Consider the following 14,382-nt stretch of genomic DNA (forward strand, 5'->3'; position numbering starts at 1 on the left):
GAGAGTCCAGGAGAAGAGTAGAATGAGCAGGAAATTTAATAAAATAATAATAACAACAATAAACTCACACAATATTGTTGTTAAGACTGTGAGATTTGGAGGTCACGTGTTACTTCAGCTTAAGCCCTTATACCTAGTGTACCCGATACGTAGTGACCTCAAAAGTTGCTATCACATGCAATTCTTCAATTTGGTGTCCTTGAGTGGGTTGCACATAAAGTAAACTGCAAACAAAGTCTAAGGAAAAATGTCAAAAAGTGAGTCCCTCTATTGCTTGCCTACATAGAAAGCAAAGTAAGTTTTAAAATAGTGTTTATTTTAGAAGCCAGCAATGACAAAGAAACTGGCCTGCAATAATTAGAAAAGGCTTGGTTTTATATTAAACTCAGATTTACTGAGACTTTAGTTTTTGTTCTGTCTAAAGTAAAAATACATTTAATTCCTTGTGTGTCTTATCATATAGCCTAGACCTTGCATTCTTGGGAAGAGTCTTGAATTGAATATTTAAGCAATTATAGCAACTGGAGCCTCCCAGAGTATTACCTGTTCTCATTACATTTCAATCTTGAAGACAGATGTCTTCCGTTTGGCTTTTCATTAAAGGAGAAAAGAAGAGAGCACGGTGAATGGTGATGAGATAGTGAGCGTTTTGTCCTTTCTTACTAAAGAGAGCCCCTCCTCCTGAAGATCCTGCCTGCTGTCGAGTCACTAGAGACCAAAGAGGTCTGTGTGGGAGAACCTAGGAAGACTGGTGTGGAAGAAGAGGTAGCAGGGATTAGCAGGTGTCACCAGGAGGAACAGAAAGACTAGACGAGCCAGTGCCTCAGATCAGGGACACCATGAGCTGTACCACTGAAGGAAGAGGACAAGGAGTTCTAGCTTTGAATTGATAAACTGAGGATGTAAACTGAGACTCTTCTGGGAAGATGGGGTGTGGGGACTCCAGGGTGAGAGGAGAAACATGTCACAGGTGTGGGGGCACAGGTGTGGGAGCACAGGTGTGGGGGCACAGGTAGGGGCACAGGAGGGGGAGCACAGGTGTGGGAGCACAGGTGGAGGGGCACAGGTGGGGGCACAGGTGGGGGCACAGGTGTGGAATACTACTACTCAGAGACTGAGGCAGGAAGATTGCAAGTCCCAGGTCAGCTTTAGCTACACAGCAAGCTAATGTCCTTCCCCCAAAAGAAAAGCGAGGGATATAATTCCCTGCCTGCATTTCTCAAGGCTTTGGTTCAGTCCCCAACACAAGAAGAACAGAAAATGAAAGATGTTTTGAGAATTCTTTCCCTGGGGAGACAAAATCAATGTCTACTCACTCTTTAGAAGATCCCAAGGGCAAACCAAATTACCCTCCTCAGCATGGACCATGTCTTCCCCAGCCACCTCCCATGACCCAGAGGCCACGTGCAAGGAGGGCGATTGTACACAAATGCTAGGAGGCTGAACCGGGCTCCCTGGTGAGAGCGCAGCCACACCCCTCAACACCTCCCCAGCCAGGGAATGCCAAGTCCAATCATCCAGTGGCAATGGACTCTTGCAAGCAGGCTGATCTCGGGACGATGATGGCTGTTTACTCAGAGGACCAAGTCCTACAACAGAAAGGAAGGCATAAAATCACTTTGAATGAATGTAAACATTCATCTATAGGCATGCTCAGTAAAAGCTCGTGACTGTTTTATATACATTTCAACCAGGAGATAAAACATGGCCACTGTGGCTCCTTTCTTGAGAGACACTAGAAGACAGTTCTTGATGGGTGGCTTCAGGTTTTAAGACGGCAGCATGCTCACACTGAGGCTTAACACTGTGCTGACTGCTGAATGGACACTCTGAGTTTCTTGTCCAACAGGTCTGGGGAGGAGCTTAGAACCTGTTTTGCTAGAACGTTCTCTAGGGAGTCTGATGCTACTGATCCAGGGATCACACTTTCAGCATCCCTGCATTAATTCATCTGAGTCTGGTGTTCGGCTTACCCCAGCTGACACTAAACACTGGAGGGTGGGATGCTTCGTGACACAGCTGCAGCAATTACACGATGTCATCATAGTCACCATCTTCTCATTGTCATACCTCTGCTGACACTCCTCAGCAGTCCCTACAGGCCGGGCGTACATGTGGCATTTCCTACAAGGGCCCTCCTTTAACCCACTGGTCCCTTTCCCATGTTGCAGGTTACATGGTCTCAACCCGAACATGGAAGGCTGAGTTGGGTCTGAGGATGGGTAAGTGCACCATTGGCCTGTTCCCTAGTCCCAGGAACCTGGAGACAATCAGACACAGCAGGAAGTCTAGGCAAGCAAGAACTCACTTATCGTCCCACAGCAAGCATCTTTTAAAGCAAAAAAATGCAGATTGGGAAAACAGCCAGCCAATGGTTTTATAGGTCAGCCTATCCTGTGCCTAGGTGCCCCATGCTTTCCCTAGTGAACAAGAGCCGTTCATGCAGGGACCTCATCTGATTCGATCTTGGCAACCAGTCACCCTTTTTTGTAAACGTCTCAGGACTCACCCTCCTGACTTCCCCTCAGCACCATCTTTAGCTGGCTCATATGTCCTTCATAGGTGATGGCACTGAAACTTCAAGAAGTTCAGGAACTTGTCAAAAGTGACAAAGGTGGCACAGCCTGGCTTCACTGGGCAGTCTCTGTAAAGAGCACAGTTTCTAAGCCACCACCGAAGACCCAGAGATGATGTATTAAAAGCTGCTCATTTGTGTTTAGTCTTGGTGTCGGTGGTGTTTGGATCATCTTAGACACTGGGATGTTTCTAGCCAGACTTCCACAGCTTCTGCCACTACCAGCCCTCACTGTGAGACGCCTTCCCTTCTCAGAGCCCAGGGGTTCTTGTCATCCCTGCCACTTCTAAAGAGTGAAGGTCAGCACTTCAGCTCTCTGGTCATTTCCTTAATATGCAGCCCCCACTCCACAGCTGAGGGAAGGGGCCAGAGAGGGGTGCTTGCTCAAGCATCTAATTAAATTGAATTTTGCTAAACAAAACTTCATCTCCTCCAGAGAGAAATCATATCACTGTTTGTGAGCAGAAGCAGCTGTCAGCAATTATGTTTTAAATAGTAGGGTTTATTCTATTTGCTATGCATAGTTTATAAAAATGGCTGCGAGGAAAAGAGAGTCCAGTGATGAACTTGGACAGGAACAGCCTGTGTTCAGGTTCGTTGGGAGCAGTCTTTATTCATCCCCGAGTATTTTCGTGATCTTTCTTCATTCTGGCCCCGTGCTTGGCTCAGTTGCTGTTCCCAATGCTCACATGGAAGGTGGACTCAACAGGGTTCTCAAACGCCAGACCCAAAACTTTAAAAGAACAAGTGGGGCCGTGAGTCCCATTGGTCAGCTGTCAGGAACCTGCAATCGCCTGTGTGTGTGTGTGTGTGTGTGTGTGTGTGTGTGTGTGTGTGTGTGTGTGTAGCTGGAGTCACAGGCAGTTGTGCAGTTTTGAGCCATTCAATGCGAACACTGAAAACCGAGCTCTGAACCTCTGTAAGAGCAGTATGTACTCTAAACCACTGGACCATTTCACCGGCCTCCCAATGTCATCTTTTCAAGTCCACCTGGGCTGGAATATATGTGTTCATGCTCCTGCAAAACTCTTGGCTTGTTTCCCAAGAACACAAGAGGGAAAAAACCAGACAGAAACCCCAAACTCCCTCATGCTCTCCTTCCCTTCCTGTTCCCTCTTTCTCTCCTTTCCCCTGCCCCCTGGGGAACACAAGCAAAAGCCAGCTGGGCCCAGCTCTGTAGGTGTCGGGAAGACTCTCCCAAGGATCAGCTGGATTCCCATCCCACAACACCAGGCATCTAGTATGCGATGGGGCCAAGAAACAGATGGTGTAGAATGAGGGCCGTTAGAAACTGGAGGGAGGAAGCTAGGTCTGCAGAGGTCTAGCCCCACTGCCTAGCCAGAGATAACTACACTGTACTCATAGGTTAGTCCTGGGCTTCCAAGTAGAGCCTCCTGCAACCATTCCAGGAAGGACGAATGGGTTCTAACTCGTTCACAGTCCCTCCTTTACACACCCTTTTACACATGGTCTCTTTTATAAAAAAAAAAAAAGCATGCTCACTTAAATAGAACAACCTTGAAAATAAATAAATATGAAAATACAGACACTGTGTGTCATTCTCTGTTTGATGGGGAGTGTTCTTCTGTGTATGTGCTTCTCTTATTGGTTAATGAATAAAACACTGATTGGCTGATTGGCCAGACCAAAGTGACGTAACTGGGCAGAATCAGTATATAAGCAGGGACAAACAAGAAATTGCTCTCTTCTCTGCGGAGATGCTGAGCAGTCCTAATGTGGCAGGCAAAGGAGTTGCAGGTCCAGAATTCCCTGATAAGCTGAGACCATGTGAAAACACAGGGATCAATAGAAAATGGGTTAATAATTAAGACAGAGCCAGTGAATAAGAAATCCTAGTCACGGGTCAACAGTTCCATGATTAATATAGTGTCTGTGTGCTTCTTTGGGGCAAGGCGGCTGCAGGACCATGCAGGAAACTCAGCAACATCTATTTTCTCATGCTTTTCAGTGTTTCAGAAATATCCAAATATTCGTGTGCAACTTCCAGACAGTTTTTATATGTCTGTGTAGCTCTGTGAACAGAGCTGCACTGTACTGTTCCCACTTCATAACGGATAGATCTTTTCCCAAGTCAATCGTATTTCTCTACATCATGGTTCCTGGTAACTATTATAATTTATTAACTAGATCCCTTATGGTGAACATGGGGCCTTCCCCCTCCACTACTGGGCAAGCTAACAGATCGTAGTCTCCCATAGCTATTACAGTTTCACCTTTCCTGCCAGTTTGGGGCTTGAGTCTCTTCACCTCTGCAGATGCTCCCGTGCATGGATGGACCATGGCCTGCATACAGCTGTTGAGTCTCTTCACCTCTACAGATGCTCCCGTGCATGGATGGACCATGGCCTGCATACAACTGTTGAGTCTCTTCACCTCTACAGATGCTCCCGTGCATGGATGGACCATGGCCTGCATACAGCTGTTGAGTCTCTACACCTTCACAGGTGCTCCTGTGCATGGGGCCATGGCCTGCATACAGCTGAAATGTCTGCAGCCTGTGTATCACTGCCAGCCTACTGAAGAAATAACTGATGGTTGGACTAATGACTCCACACTGAAGGAGGGAATTTGCTCCTGGCTCTTAAACAAACAAACAAAAATGAACTTTTTATCTATTCTTTGTGGATTCCCATCATGCATCCTGATCCGGCTCATCTCCTCATCCCTCGCTTCTGCCCTCTGCCCTTGCAGCCTCCCCCAGCTCTTGCCTGTCATTGGTTATTCTCTCCACCAAGAATTCTCCTGTCTGAACCTTTTCTGCCTTCACAACTCACACAAGTTCCAGCGTGTTCTGCCTGTCACTTCCCTGTTTCCCTTGTACTTGCTTCAGCTGACACTCATTCAAGAATTTTCCCTCTGTTTCTGTTTCCTTAATGTTTGGGGTGCTGGGCTTCAGCGGGTAAAGTGCTTGCTAAGCAAACGTGAGAACATATCTGTAATTCCCAATGCTGGGAGCACAGAGTTGGGCACATCCTATGATCTTCTGGCCAGATAGTCTCTAGCCACAGCATCAAGCCCCAAGCTCTGTGAGAGACCTTGTCAGGTAGAAATCACAGAGAATCACACTTGACATTGATCCTCCACACATGTGTACACATGGACAAGCACACACGTGGAGAGCACACACACACACACACACACACACACACACACACACACACACACACGCATCCTTTTTCTTTTCATTGCCCTCAATCAACCAAGGAGGAGTCTAAAGGGAATGGAGCATTCATGTGCTAGGGTAAAACAAGACATCTAAGTTCAACTCCCACATCATCAGTACTCACTGGACAATTAACTCACATTGGAACTCCAGTCTTCTATCTGTAGACTCAGAAAGCCTTGGCTAACCCCACATTTTTTTGGTGAGCAATGACTGTTTTAGGGAGCCAAGAGAGCAAATAAAAGGATGATTTGTAAAAGGCGAGAGACTATCTCCCAGCCATACATGAAGAAGTGACAAAATAGTGAACTGCTCTTGGAGGGTGAATACTGAGTGCAGTGGTTTGATTAAGCATGGCTCCCATGGGCTCATGGGATTGACTACACAGACCTCAGTGGGTGGAACTGTTTGGAAAGGATTAGGGGTGAGGCCTGCATGAAGGAGGTGTGTTATTGGGGGCCAGCTTGAGGTTTCAAAAGACTCAGGCCATTCTTAGTGTCTCACTCTGCCTCCTGCTTGCTGACCAAATGTAAGCTTTCAGTAACTGTACCAGCACCATTCATGTTTGCCATACTCTCTGCCATGGTGATTGTGGACTCTATCCCTCTGAAACTGAAAGCCTCAAATAAACCATTGCTTTTATAAGTTCATCGGATCATGGTGTCTTGTGAGGAGCCGCCCTCGCTATCGCTATTGCCGTTAGAAGATGGCGCTGACATCCACTGTCAGTTGGAGTTAACTGTCGCTGTCAGTTGGAGTTAACTGTCGCTGTCAGTTGGAGTTAACTGTCGCTGTCAGTTGGAGTTAACTGTCGCTGTCAGTTGGAGTTAACTGTCGCTGTCAGTTGGAGTTAACTGTCGCTGTCAGTTGGAGTTAACCGTTTAAACTGTGCCTCTCCCGTGACGTCATCTGGGGTGATGTGCAAACCACCAATCCCGGCTCTACACGTCTCACTCGGAGCTCCTAGGCTTATATAAGGGGCTGGGTTTCTTAGCTTGGGGTCTCCCTCTAAGAAGCTGATCATCTATCTCTCAAGATGCATTAAAGCTTTACTGCAGAAGGATCCGAGTGTTCTGCGTCGTTCTTGCTGGCGAGACGGTAGCGCGGGACATCTGGTGCCGAAACCCGGAACTCTTCAACATCGCCGGCGCCGCGGGAGACCCCTCGGAAGACGGGGCGGATTCAGAACTGCAGGGACGTAGGTTCAGAGAGGTATGCTTTATCCTGAACAACCCTTTTCTCGACTTTGGCCTTAGTTTGTCATCACCGTGGGACGGGTCAGTGGAGGCTTTGGTGCTAGTCCTGTTTGTCCTTCTCCTTCATCGTGGCTGGTGCTGACAGAACGGCGCTGTCCGTCTGGCGCTGTCCGTCTGGCGCTGTCCATCTGGCGCTGTCCATCTGGCGCTGTCCATCTGGCGCTGTCAGTCTGGTGCTGTCAGTCTGGTGCTGTCAGTCTGGTGCTGTCAGTCTGGTAACGGAGTTGAGCGCGTTTTTTAGATAAGCTGTCAGCGCGATGGGGTCGTCACAGTCAGTGGTTACAGCCTTACAGACTGTGCTAAAACAAAGAGATCTTAAAATTGCACCACGAACACTTCAAAATTTTGTGAAGGAGGTAGATAGAGTGGCACCATGGTATGCTTGTTCCGGGTCCCTCACTGTGGCCTCATGGAACAAGCTAGGTAAAGAACTAGACAGGAAGCATGCAGAAGGAGATCTCTGCTTAGGTACCAAAGCCATTTGGAAGCTAGTTAAAAACTGCTTGGAGGATGAGGCCTGTCACCCTGCTATAATAGAAAGTCAGGGAACCTTAGAGGAAGTTCAGGATAGCATGTCAGAAACTGAACGGAGTGAGAGAATGGGAGCTCGCAAAAGAAAAGACATGTCTAAGAAAAAAGGCCCTCCCCAGGAAGTTAAGAAAGGGGGAGAGAAAGAAGGGAGTTATCATTCACCCCTTAACAAATCTAAGAAAAAGAAAAAGCCAGAATCTAGTCTATACCCTGCAGTAGAGCTAGAAGCCTTGGAGCTAGATAATTCTGATTCTGACACTCTGGATTCTAGCGAAGAAGGTGGTCTAGAGGAGGAGGTGGCACGGTATGAGGAAAAAGATATCACCCTGATAGACACCGGCCACTGAAAACAAAAATGAATGTGAGGCCACCGCCTATAAATCCGGCGGGCTCACGCCTCTCAGCGCCTCCGCCATATGAGCTTCGGCTGAATACTGGTACTGACTCCTTTTTACCTTTAGAGGAACGGAGAAAAATACAAATGGCTTTTCCAGTATTCGAGAATGTGGAAGGCGGAAGAGTACATACCCCCGTAGATTACAATCAAATTAAAGAATTGGCCGAATCCGTTCGTAATTATGGGGTCAATGCTAACTTTACCACATTACAGGTGGAAAGGCTTGCTAATTTTGCCATGACTCCCACTGACTGGCAAACGACAGTGAAAGCAGTGCTTCCCAACATGGGACAATACATGGAATGGAAGGCTCTCTGGTATGATGCAGCCCAGGCACAAGCTAGAGTTAATGCCACGGCTGAAGATGAGAATCAGAGGCAGTGGACATTTGAAATGCTGACAGGTCAGGGTCAACATGCCCTTAATCAAACCAACTACATCTGGGGCGTCTATGGTCAGGTGTCGGCCGCCGCTATTAAAGCATGGAAGGCCCTCACAAAAGGGGAGAGTCCAGTGGACACCTTACAAAGATTGTCCAAGGACCCCAAGAGCCATTTTCAGACTTTGTGGCCAGAATGACAGAGGCCGCCAGTCGCATCTTTGGTGATTCAGAACAAGCTATGCCCCTGATTGAGCAACTTGTCTATGAACAAGCAACCCAGGAATGTCGAGCGGCTATCGCCCTCGCAAAAGCAAAGGTTTACAAGATTGGCTCAGAGTGTGCAGGGAGCTGGGGGACCCCTAACCAATGCAGGACTAGCTGCCGCCATTTTACAAACGCACAGGTATAGAGATTTATCTAATCGAAAAGCTTGTTTTAATTGTGGGAGAATGGGGCACCTTAAGAAAGATTGTCAAGCCCCTGAAAGAACAAGAGAATCGAAGCTTTGCTATCGTTGTGGTAAAGGTTATCATAGGGCTAGCGAATGCAGGTCAGTCCGGGATGTAAAAGGGAGGCTTCTGCCCCCTATTGAAGAATCCAAGGTACCCCAATCAAAAAACGGGTCACGGGGCCCATGGTCCCAGGGCCCTCAGAAATATGGGAACCAATTTCAGAAAAGCAATCAAGAGGAAGTAGAGGTTTCCGAGGAACCTCCGGAATGGACTTGCGTGCCGCCTCCGACTTCTTACTCATGCCCCAAATGAATGTTCAACCGGTCCCAGTCCATTCCCTGGACCTTTGCCCCCTGCCACCATTGGGCTTATTCTGGGCCGTGGCTCCTTAACTTTACAGGGACTCATTATATATCCTGGAATTGTTGACCCATATCATAAAGAGGAGATTCAAGTTCTCTGTTCTAGCCCTCGGGGTGTATTTTCTATAAAGCAGGGAGATAGAATTGCACAACTGGTGTTGCTGCCCTCCCTCGGGGATGGAGAAACCTACACTTTACAAAAAAGGGCTATGGGATCTTCTGGAAGTGATTCAGCCTATCTGGCTATACCCCTAAATGAGAGACCTACAATAAAATTGTTAATTAATGGAAAAGAATTTGAAGGGATAATGGATTCGGGAGCAGACAAAAGCATTATTTCACTCCATTGGTGGCCGAAGTCTTGGCCCACTGTTGTTTCATCTCATTCTCTACAAGGTCTTGGATACCAGTCCTCTCCTGCCATCAGTGCCTCAGCCTTAACCTGGCGGGATGCTGAAGGCAAACAGGGATGTTTTACCCCCTATGTGTTGCCACTCCCTGTAAATTTATGGGGACGAGATGTGTTACAAGCCATGGGCATGACCCTAACTAATGAATACTCCCCCAGGCATCAGCCATTATGGCAAAGATGGGGTATACAAATGGTAGAGGCTTGGGTAGGCAAGAACAAGGCAGAATAAAACCCATTACACAACACGGAAATCGGGGTAGAAAAGGACTGGGTTTTATTTAGGGGCCGTTGAGGCTTCACGACCCATACCATGGAAAACAGAGGAGCCGTTATGGGTCTCTCAATGGCCTCTATCCTCTGAAAAATTAGAGGCTGTCACAAGATTAGTGCAAGAACAGGAACGGCTGGGGCATCTAGAGCCTTCTACCTCCCCATGGAATACACCAATTTTTGTTATTAAGAAGAAATCTGGGAAGTGGAGATTACTCCACGACCTGCGGGCCATTAACAATCAGATGCATCTTTTTGGCCCTGTTCAAAGAGGCCTTCCTTTGCTTTCTGCACTTCCTCAAGATTGGAAGCTTATTATTATAGATATTAAGGATTGTTTCTTCTCTATTCCACTTTACCCACGGGATAGACCAAGGTTTGCCTTCACTATCCCTTCTCTTAATCATATGGAACCAGACAAGAGATTTCAGTGGAAGGTACTGCCGCAAGGCATGGCCAATAGCCCAACAATATGTCAGCTATATGTGCAGGAGGCTTTGGAGCCAATTAGGAAGCAATTTACATCTTTAATCGTTATCCATTATATGGACGATATTCTTATTTGTCACAAAGAGTTAGATGTTTTACAAAAGGCTTTTCCCATGCTGGTGGCTGAATTAAAACAGTGGGGATTAGAGATTGCCTCAGAAAAGGTTCAAATTGCAGATACAGGCCTCTTTTTGGGCTCAAAGATTACTCCCAAAAATATAGTTCCTCAGAAAATAGAAATTCGCAAAGACCACTTACAAACATTAAATGATTTTCAGAAACTTCTGGGAGATATAAATTGGTTGAGGCCCTTTTTAAAAATTCCATCTGCTGATCTAAAACCCCTCTTCGATCTCCTGGAGGGTGAGCCTCATATCTCCTCACCCAGAAAATTTACTCCCTGCCGCCCACCGAGCCTTACAGATGGTGGAAGAGGCCTTACAGGAAGCACAATTACAACGAATTGAGGAGTCACTACCTTTTAATCTGTGTGTTTTTAAGACAGCTCAATTGCCAACTGCAGTCCTGTGGCAACATGGACCATTACTTTGGATTCATCCAAATGCTTCCCCTGCTAAGATTATTGACTGGTACCCTGATGCTGTTGCACAGCTCGCGCTTCGCGGAATAAAAGCAGCTGTTACACATTTTGGCAGGGATCCTGATTCCTTGATTGTGCCTTATACTGCTGCACAAGTTCAGACCTTGGCAGCCACATCTAGTGATTGGGCAGTTTTAGTTACTTCCTTTTCAGGACAAATTGATAATCATTTTCCAAAGCATCCAATTTTACAGTTTGCCCTAAACCAGGCTATAGTGTTTCCACAAGTGACAGCTAAAGACCCACTCCCAGATGGGACTGTGGTGTACACTGATGGATCAAAAACTGGTATGGGAGCTTATGTGGTCAAGGATAGGGTTATATCTAAACAATATAATGAAACTTCACCTCAAGTTGTAGAATGTCTGATAGTACTGGAGGTTCTTGAGGCTTTTCCAGGACCCCTCAATATTGTATCAGATTCCTCTTATGTGGTTAATGCAGTTAATCTCCTTGAGATAGCTGGAATAATAAGATCCTCCAGCAGAGTTGCTAACATCTTTCAGAAGATACAAGCTGCCTTGTTAAATAGGAGATTTCCTGTTTTCATTACCCATGTCCGAGCACATTCTGGACTCCCAGGTCCCATGTCCTTAGGGAATGACTTAGCGGACAAGGCTACAAAGCTGGTGGCCGCTGCCTTGTCTACCCATGCACAAGCAGCAAAAGAATTCCATAAGCGCTTTCATGTGACGGCTGAGACCTTGCGCCGTCGTTTTGCTCTATCCAGGAAAGAGGCTAGGGAAATTGTTACTCAATGCCAGAATTGCTGCGAATTCTTACCTACTCCCCACATGGGAATAAACCCACGTGGCATTAGACCATTGCAGATGTGGCAGATGGATGTTACTCATATTCCCTCTTTTGGAAGGCTTCAATATGTTCATGTTTCTGTTGACACCTGTTCTGGCGTAATGTTTGCCACACCCCTAACAGGGGAAAAGGCCTCATATGTGATTCAACATTGCCTTGAGGCCTGGAGTGCTTGGGGAAAACCCAGAATTTTAAAAACAGACAATGGACCAGCATATACCTCTCAAAAATTCCGACAGTTTTGTCGGCAAATGGATGTTACCCATCTAACTGGCCTACCTTATAACCCTCAAGGACAGGGCATTGTGGAACGTGCCCATCGTACACTCAAATCATATCTGATTAAACAAAAGGGGAGTATTGAGGATGTTCTACCCTCGGTACCAAGAGTTGCTGTATCCATGGCACTTTTTACCCTTAATTTCTTGAACTGTGATGCCCAAGGCCACACTGCGGCTGATCGCCACAGTTTAGAGCCTGATAGGCCAAAAGAAATGGTAAAATGGAAAGATGTCTTGACTGATCTCTGGAAAGGCCCGGATCCTATTCTTATAAGATCCAGGGGAGCTGTGTGTGTTTTTCCACAGGAGGAAGAAAACCCCCTGTGGATCCCTGAAAGACTCACTCGAAGAGCTCCTTCACAACTCCAGAATAAGAAGGATGGAGGCCAAGTGGGTGATGAAGACTCTCCTACTCGGGATGATGGTTCCTAGTATGATGGGAGAGTTACGGTGGGCCATCATGTCTACCTTCCCCTACCGATGCCAGTGATGCAGAATGCCCAGGTGTTCCCTAGATTTTTCACAAATAATAGAGAGTTGGGGCTTGCCTTTTTGCCTTTAGATCCTCAGATACAGAGTTTTCAGGATGAGAGAACCTTGTCATTAGTAGGAAGCTTGTGCTTTACTGTGATTTCTTCATTAAAGGATAATTTTATTCATATGGATCCAGAAAGATCTAATGCTAATCCTTTTGAATTAATGGAAGCTGTACTGATCTTTCTCCTATGATAGTGAGAAGGGACAGATTACTTTTGATTGGAAAGGGGCATTAGGCAACAGTCTGAGTGAGGGACAGAGCTCTGGATCATCTGATTGGTCCTCCTCCAATGTTAAGTATACCCCTTTTAAGAGAACTAATTATTCAGCTGCCCTTTATTTGGGTTGTGAGTAATGATACCTTAGGTAAGAATCAGAAAGAAATAAATTGCTCTGCTTAGAATTGTTTTTATGCATTATGCTGGGATGCTATTAAGCACCCTTTTGCTTTGGTAATGCGCATGCCTCGATTTATTCCAGTTCCTGTTGAGACGCCAAGTAATTTGAGTTTGTTTAGGGAAAAGCGAGATTTTTGGGATCTCTGCTATTATTGTGGGCCTGATAGCCACCGCCGCGGTTACTGCTTCGGTTACCGCCTCGGCCCTTGCACTTTCTGCCACTGTGCAGACAACTCAAACCATTAATGAACTATAGGCCACTGTGACCATGGTCCTAGATAAACAGGCCACTGCCAATTCTCAGATACAAGGAGGCCTGATGTTGGTAAACCAACAGATTAATTTGGTTCAGGAACAATTGGATATATTGTGGCAGATGGCCCAATTGGGATGTGAACAAAAGTTGCCTGGCCTTTGTGTCACTTCAGTACAATATGAGAATTTTACAAGAGCAGCTAACCTGTCACAAGCTCTGTCTCAACATTTATTACAGAATTGGACTTTTGAGTTTGAGCAGACACTCCGTGAGTTGAGAATGGCGATCCTGCAAGTGAATTCGACGCATCTGGATCTTTCTCTGATGGAAGGCCTCTCCTCCTGGATTTCATCTGCATTTTCTTATTTTAAGGAATGGGTGGGGGTAGGATCATTTAGCCTAGTTCTCTGCTGTGGAATAGTGTTGATGCTTTGGATGGTGTGTAAGCTCAGAGCCCAAACAAAAGAGACAAAGTGGTGGTGGCACAAGCACTTGCTGCCTTAGAACACGGAGCCTCCCCTGACATTTGGTTAACCATGTTAAAGCAATAGGTCGCTGGCCTCCCAGCTCTTGCACCCCACGAGGCTAGTCTCATTGCACGGGATAGAGTGGGTAGGCTTCAGCAGCCCAAGGAGTTGCAAGGCTAAGCACTGCACAGGAGAGGTCTGCGGTATAACGACTTTCTCCTGGGAGATAAGTCATCTTGCATGAAGGTTCTATGTCATGATCTCCTTCCCCCAGAAAAACGACATCGGACTGGTCAGGGCTTCCTCTGGGGATAAGACCCTGGAGAGGAGCTTTGTACATGTTCCGAATTTGCACATGGGGATTTGACCTCTATCTCCACTCCAAAGTTGTGGGTGTCCTATTGCTTCAAAAATAAATGAATAGGGGGAGATGTGAGGAGCCGCCCTCGCTATCGCTATTGCCGTTAGAAGATGGCGCTGACATCTGCTGTCAGTTGGAGTTAACCGTTAGAAGATGGCGCTGACATCTGCTGTCAGTTGGAGTTAACCGCTTAAGCTGTGCCTCTCCCGTGACGTCATCTGGGGTGATGTGCAAACCACCAATCCCGGCTCTACACGTCTCACTCGGAGCTCCTAGGCTTATATAAGGGGCTGGGTTTCTTAGCTTGGGGTCTCCTCTAAGAAGCTGATCATCTATCTCTCAAGATGCATTAAAGCTT

The sequence above is a fragment of the Mesocricetus auratus genome, unplaced genomic scaffold (genome assembly GCF_017639785.1).
Source record: "Mesocricetus auratus isolate SY011 unplaced genomic scaffold, BCM_Maur_2.0 Super-Scaffold_100011, whole genome shotgun sequence".
NCBI classification, from domain to species: Eukaryota; Metazoa; Chordata; class Mammalia; order Rodentia; family Cricetidae; genus Mesocricetus; species Mesocricetus auratus.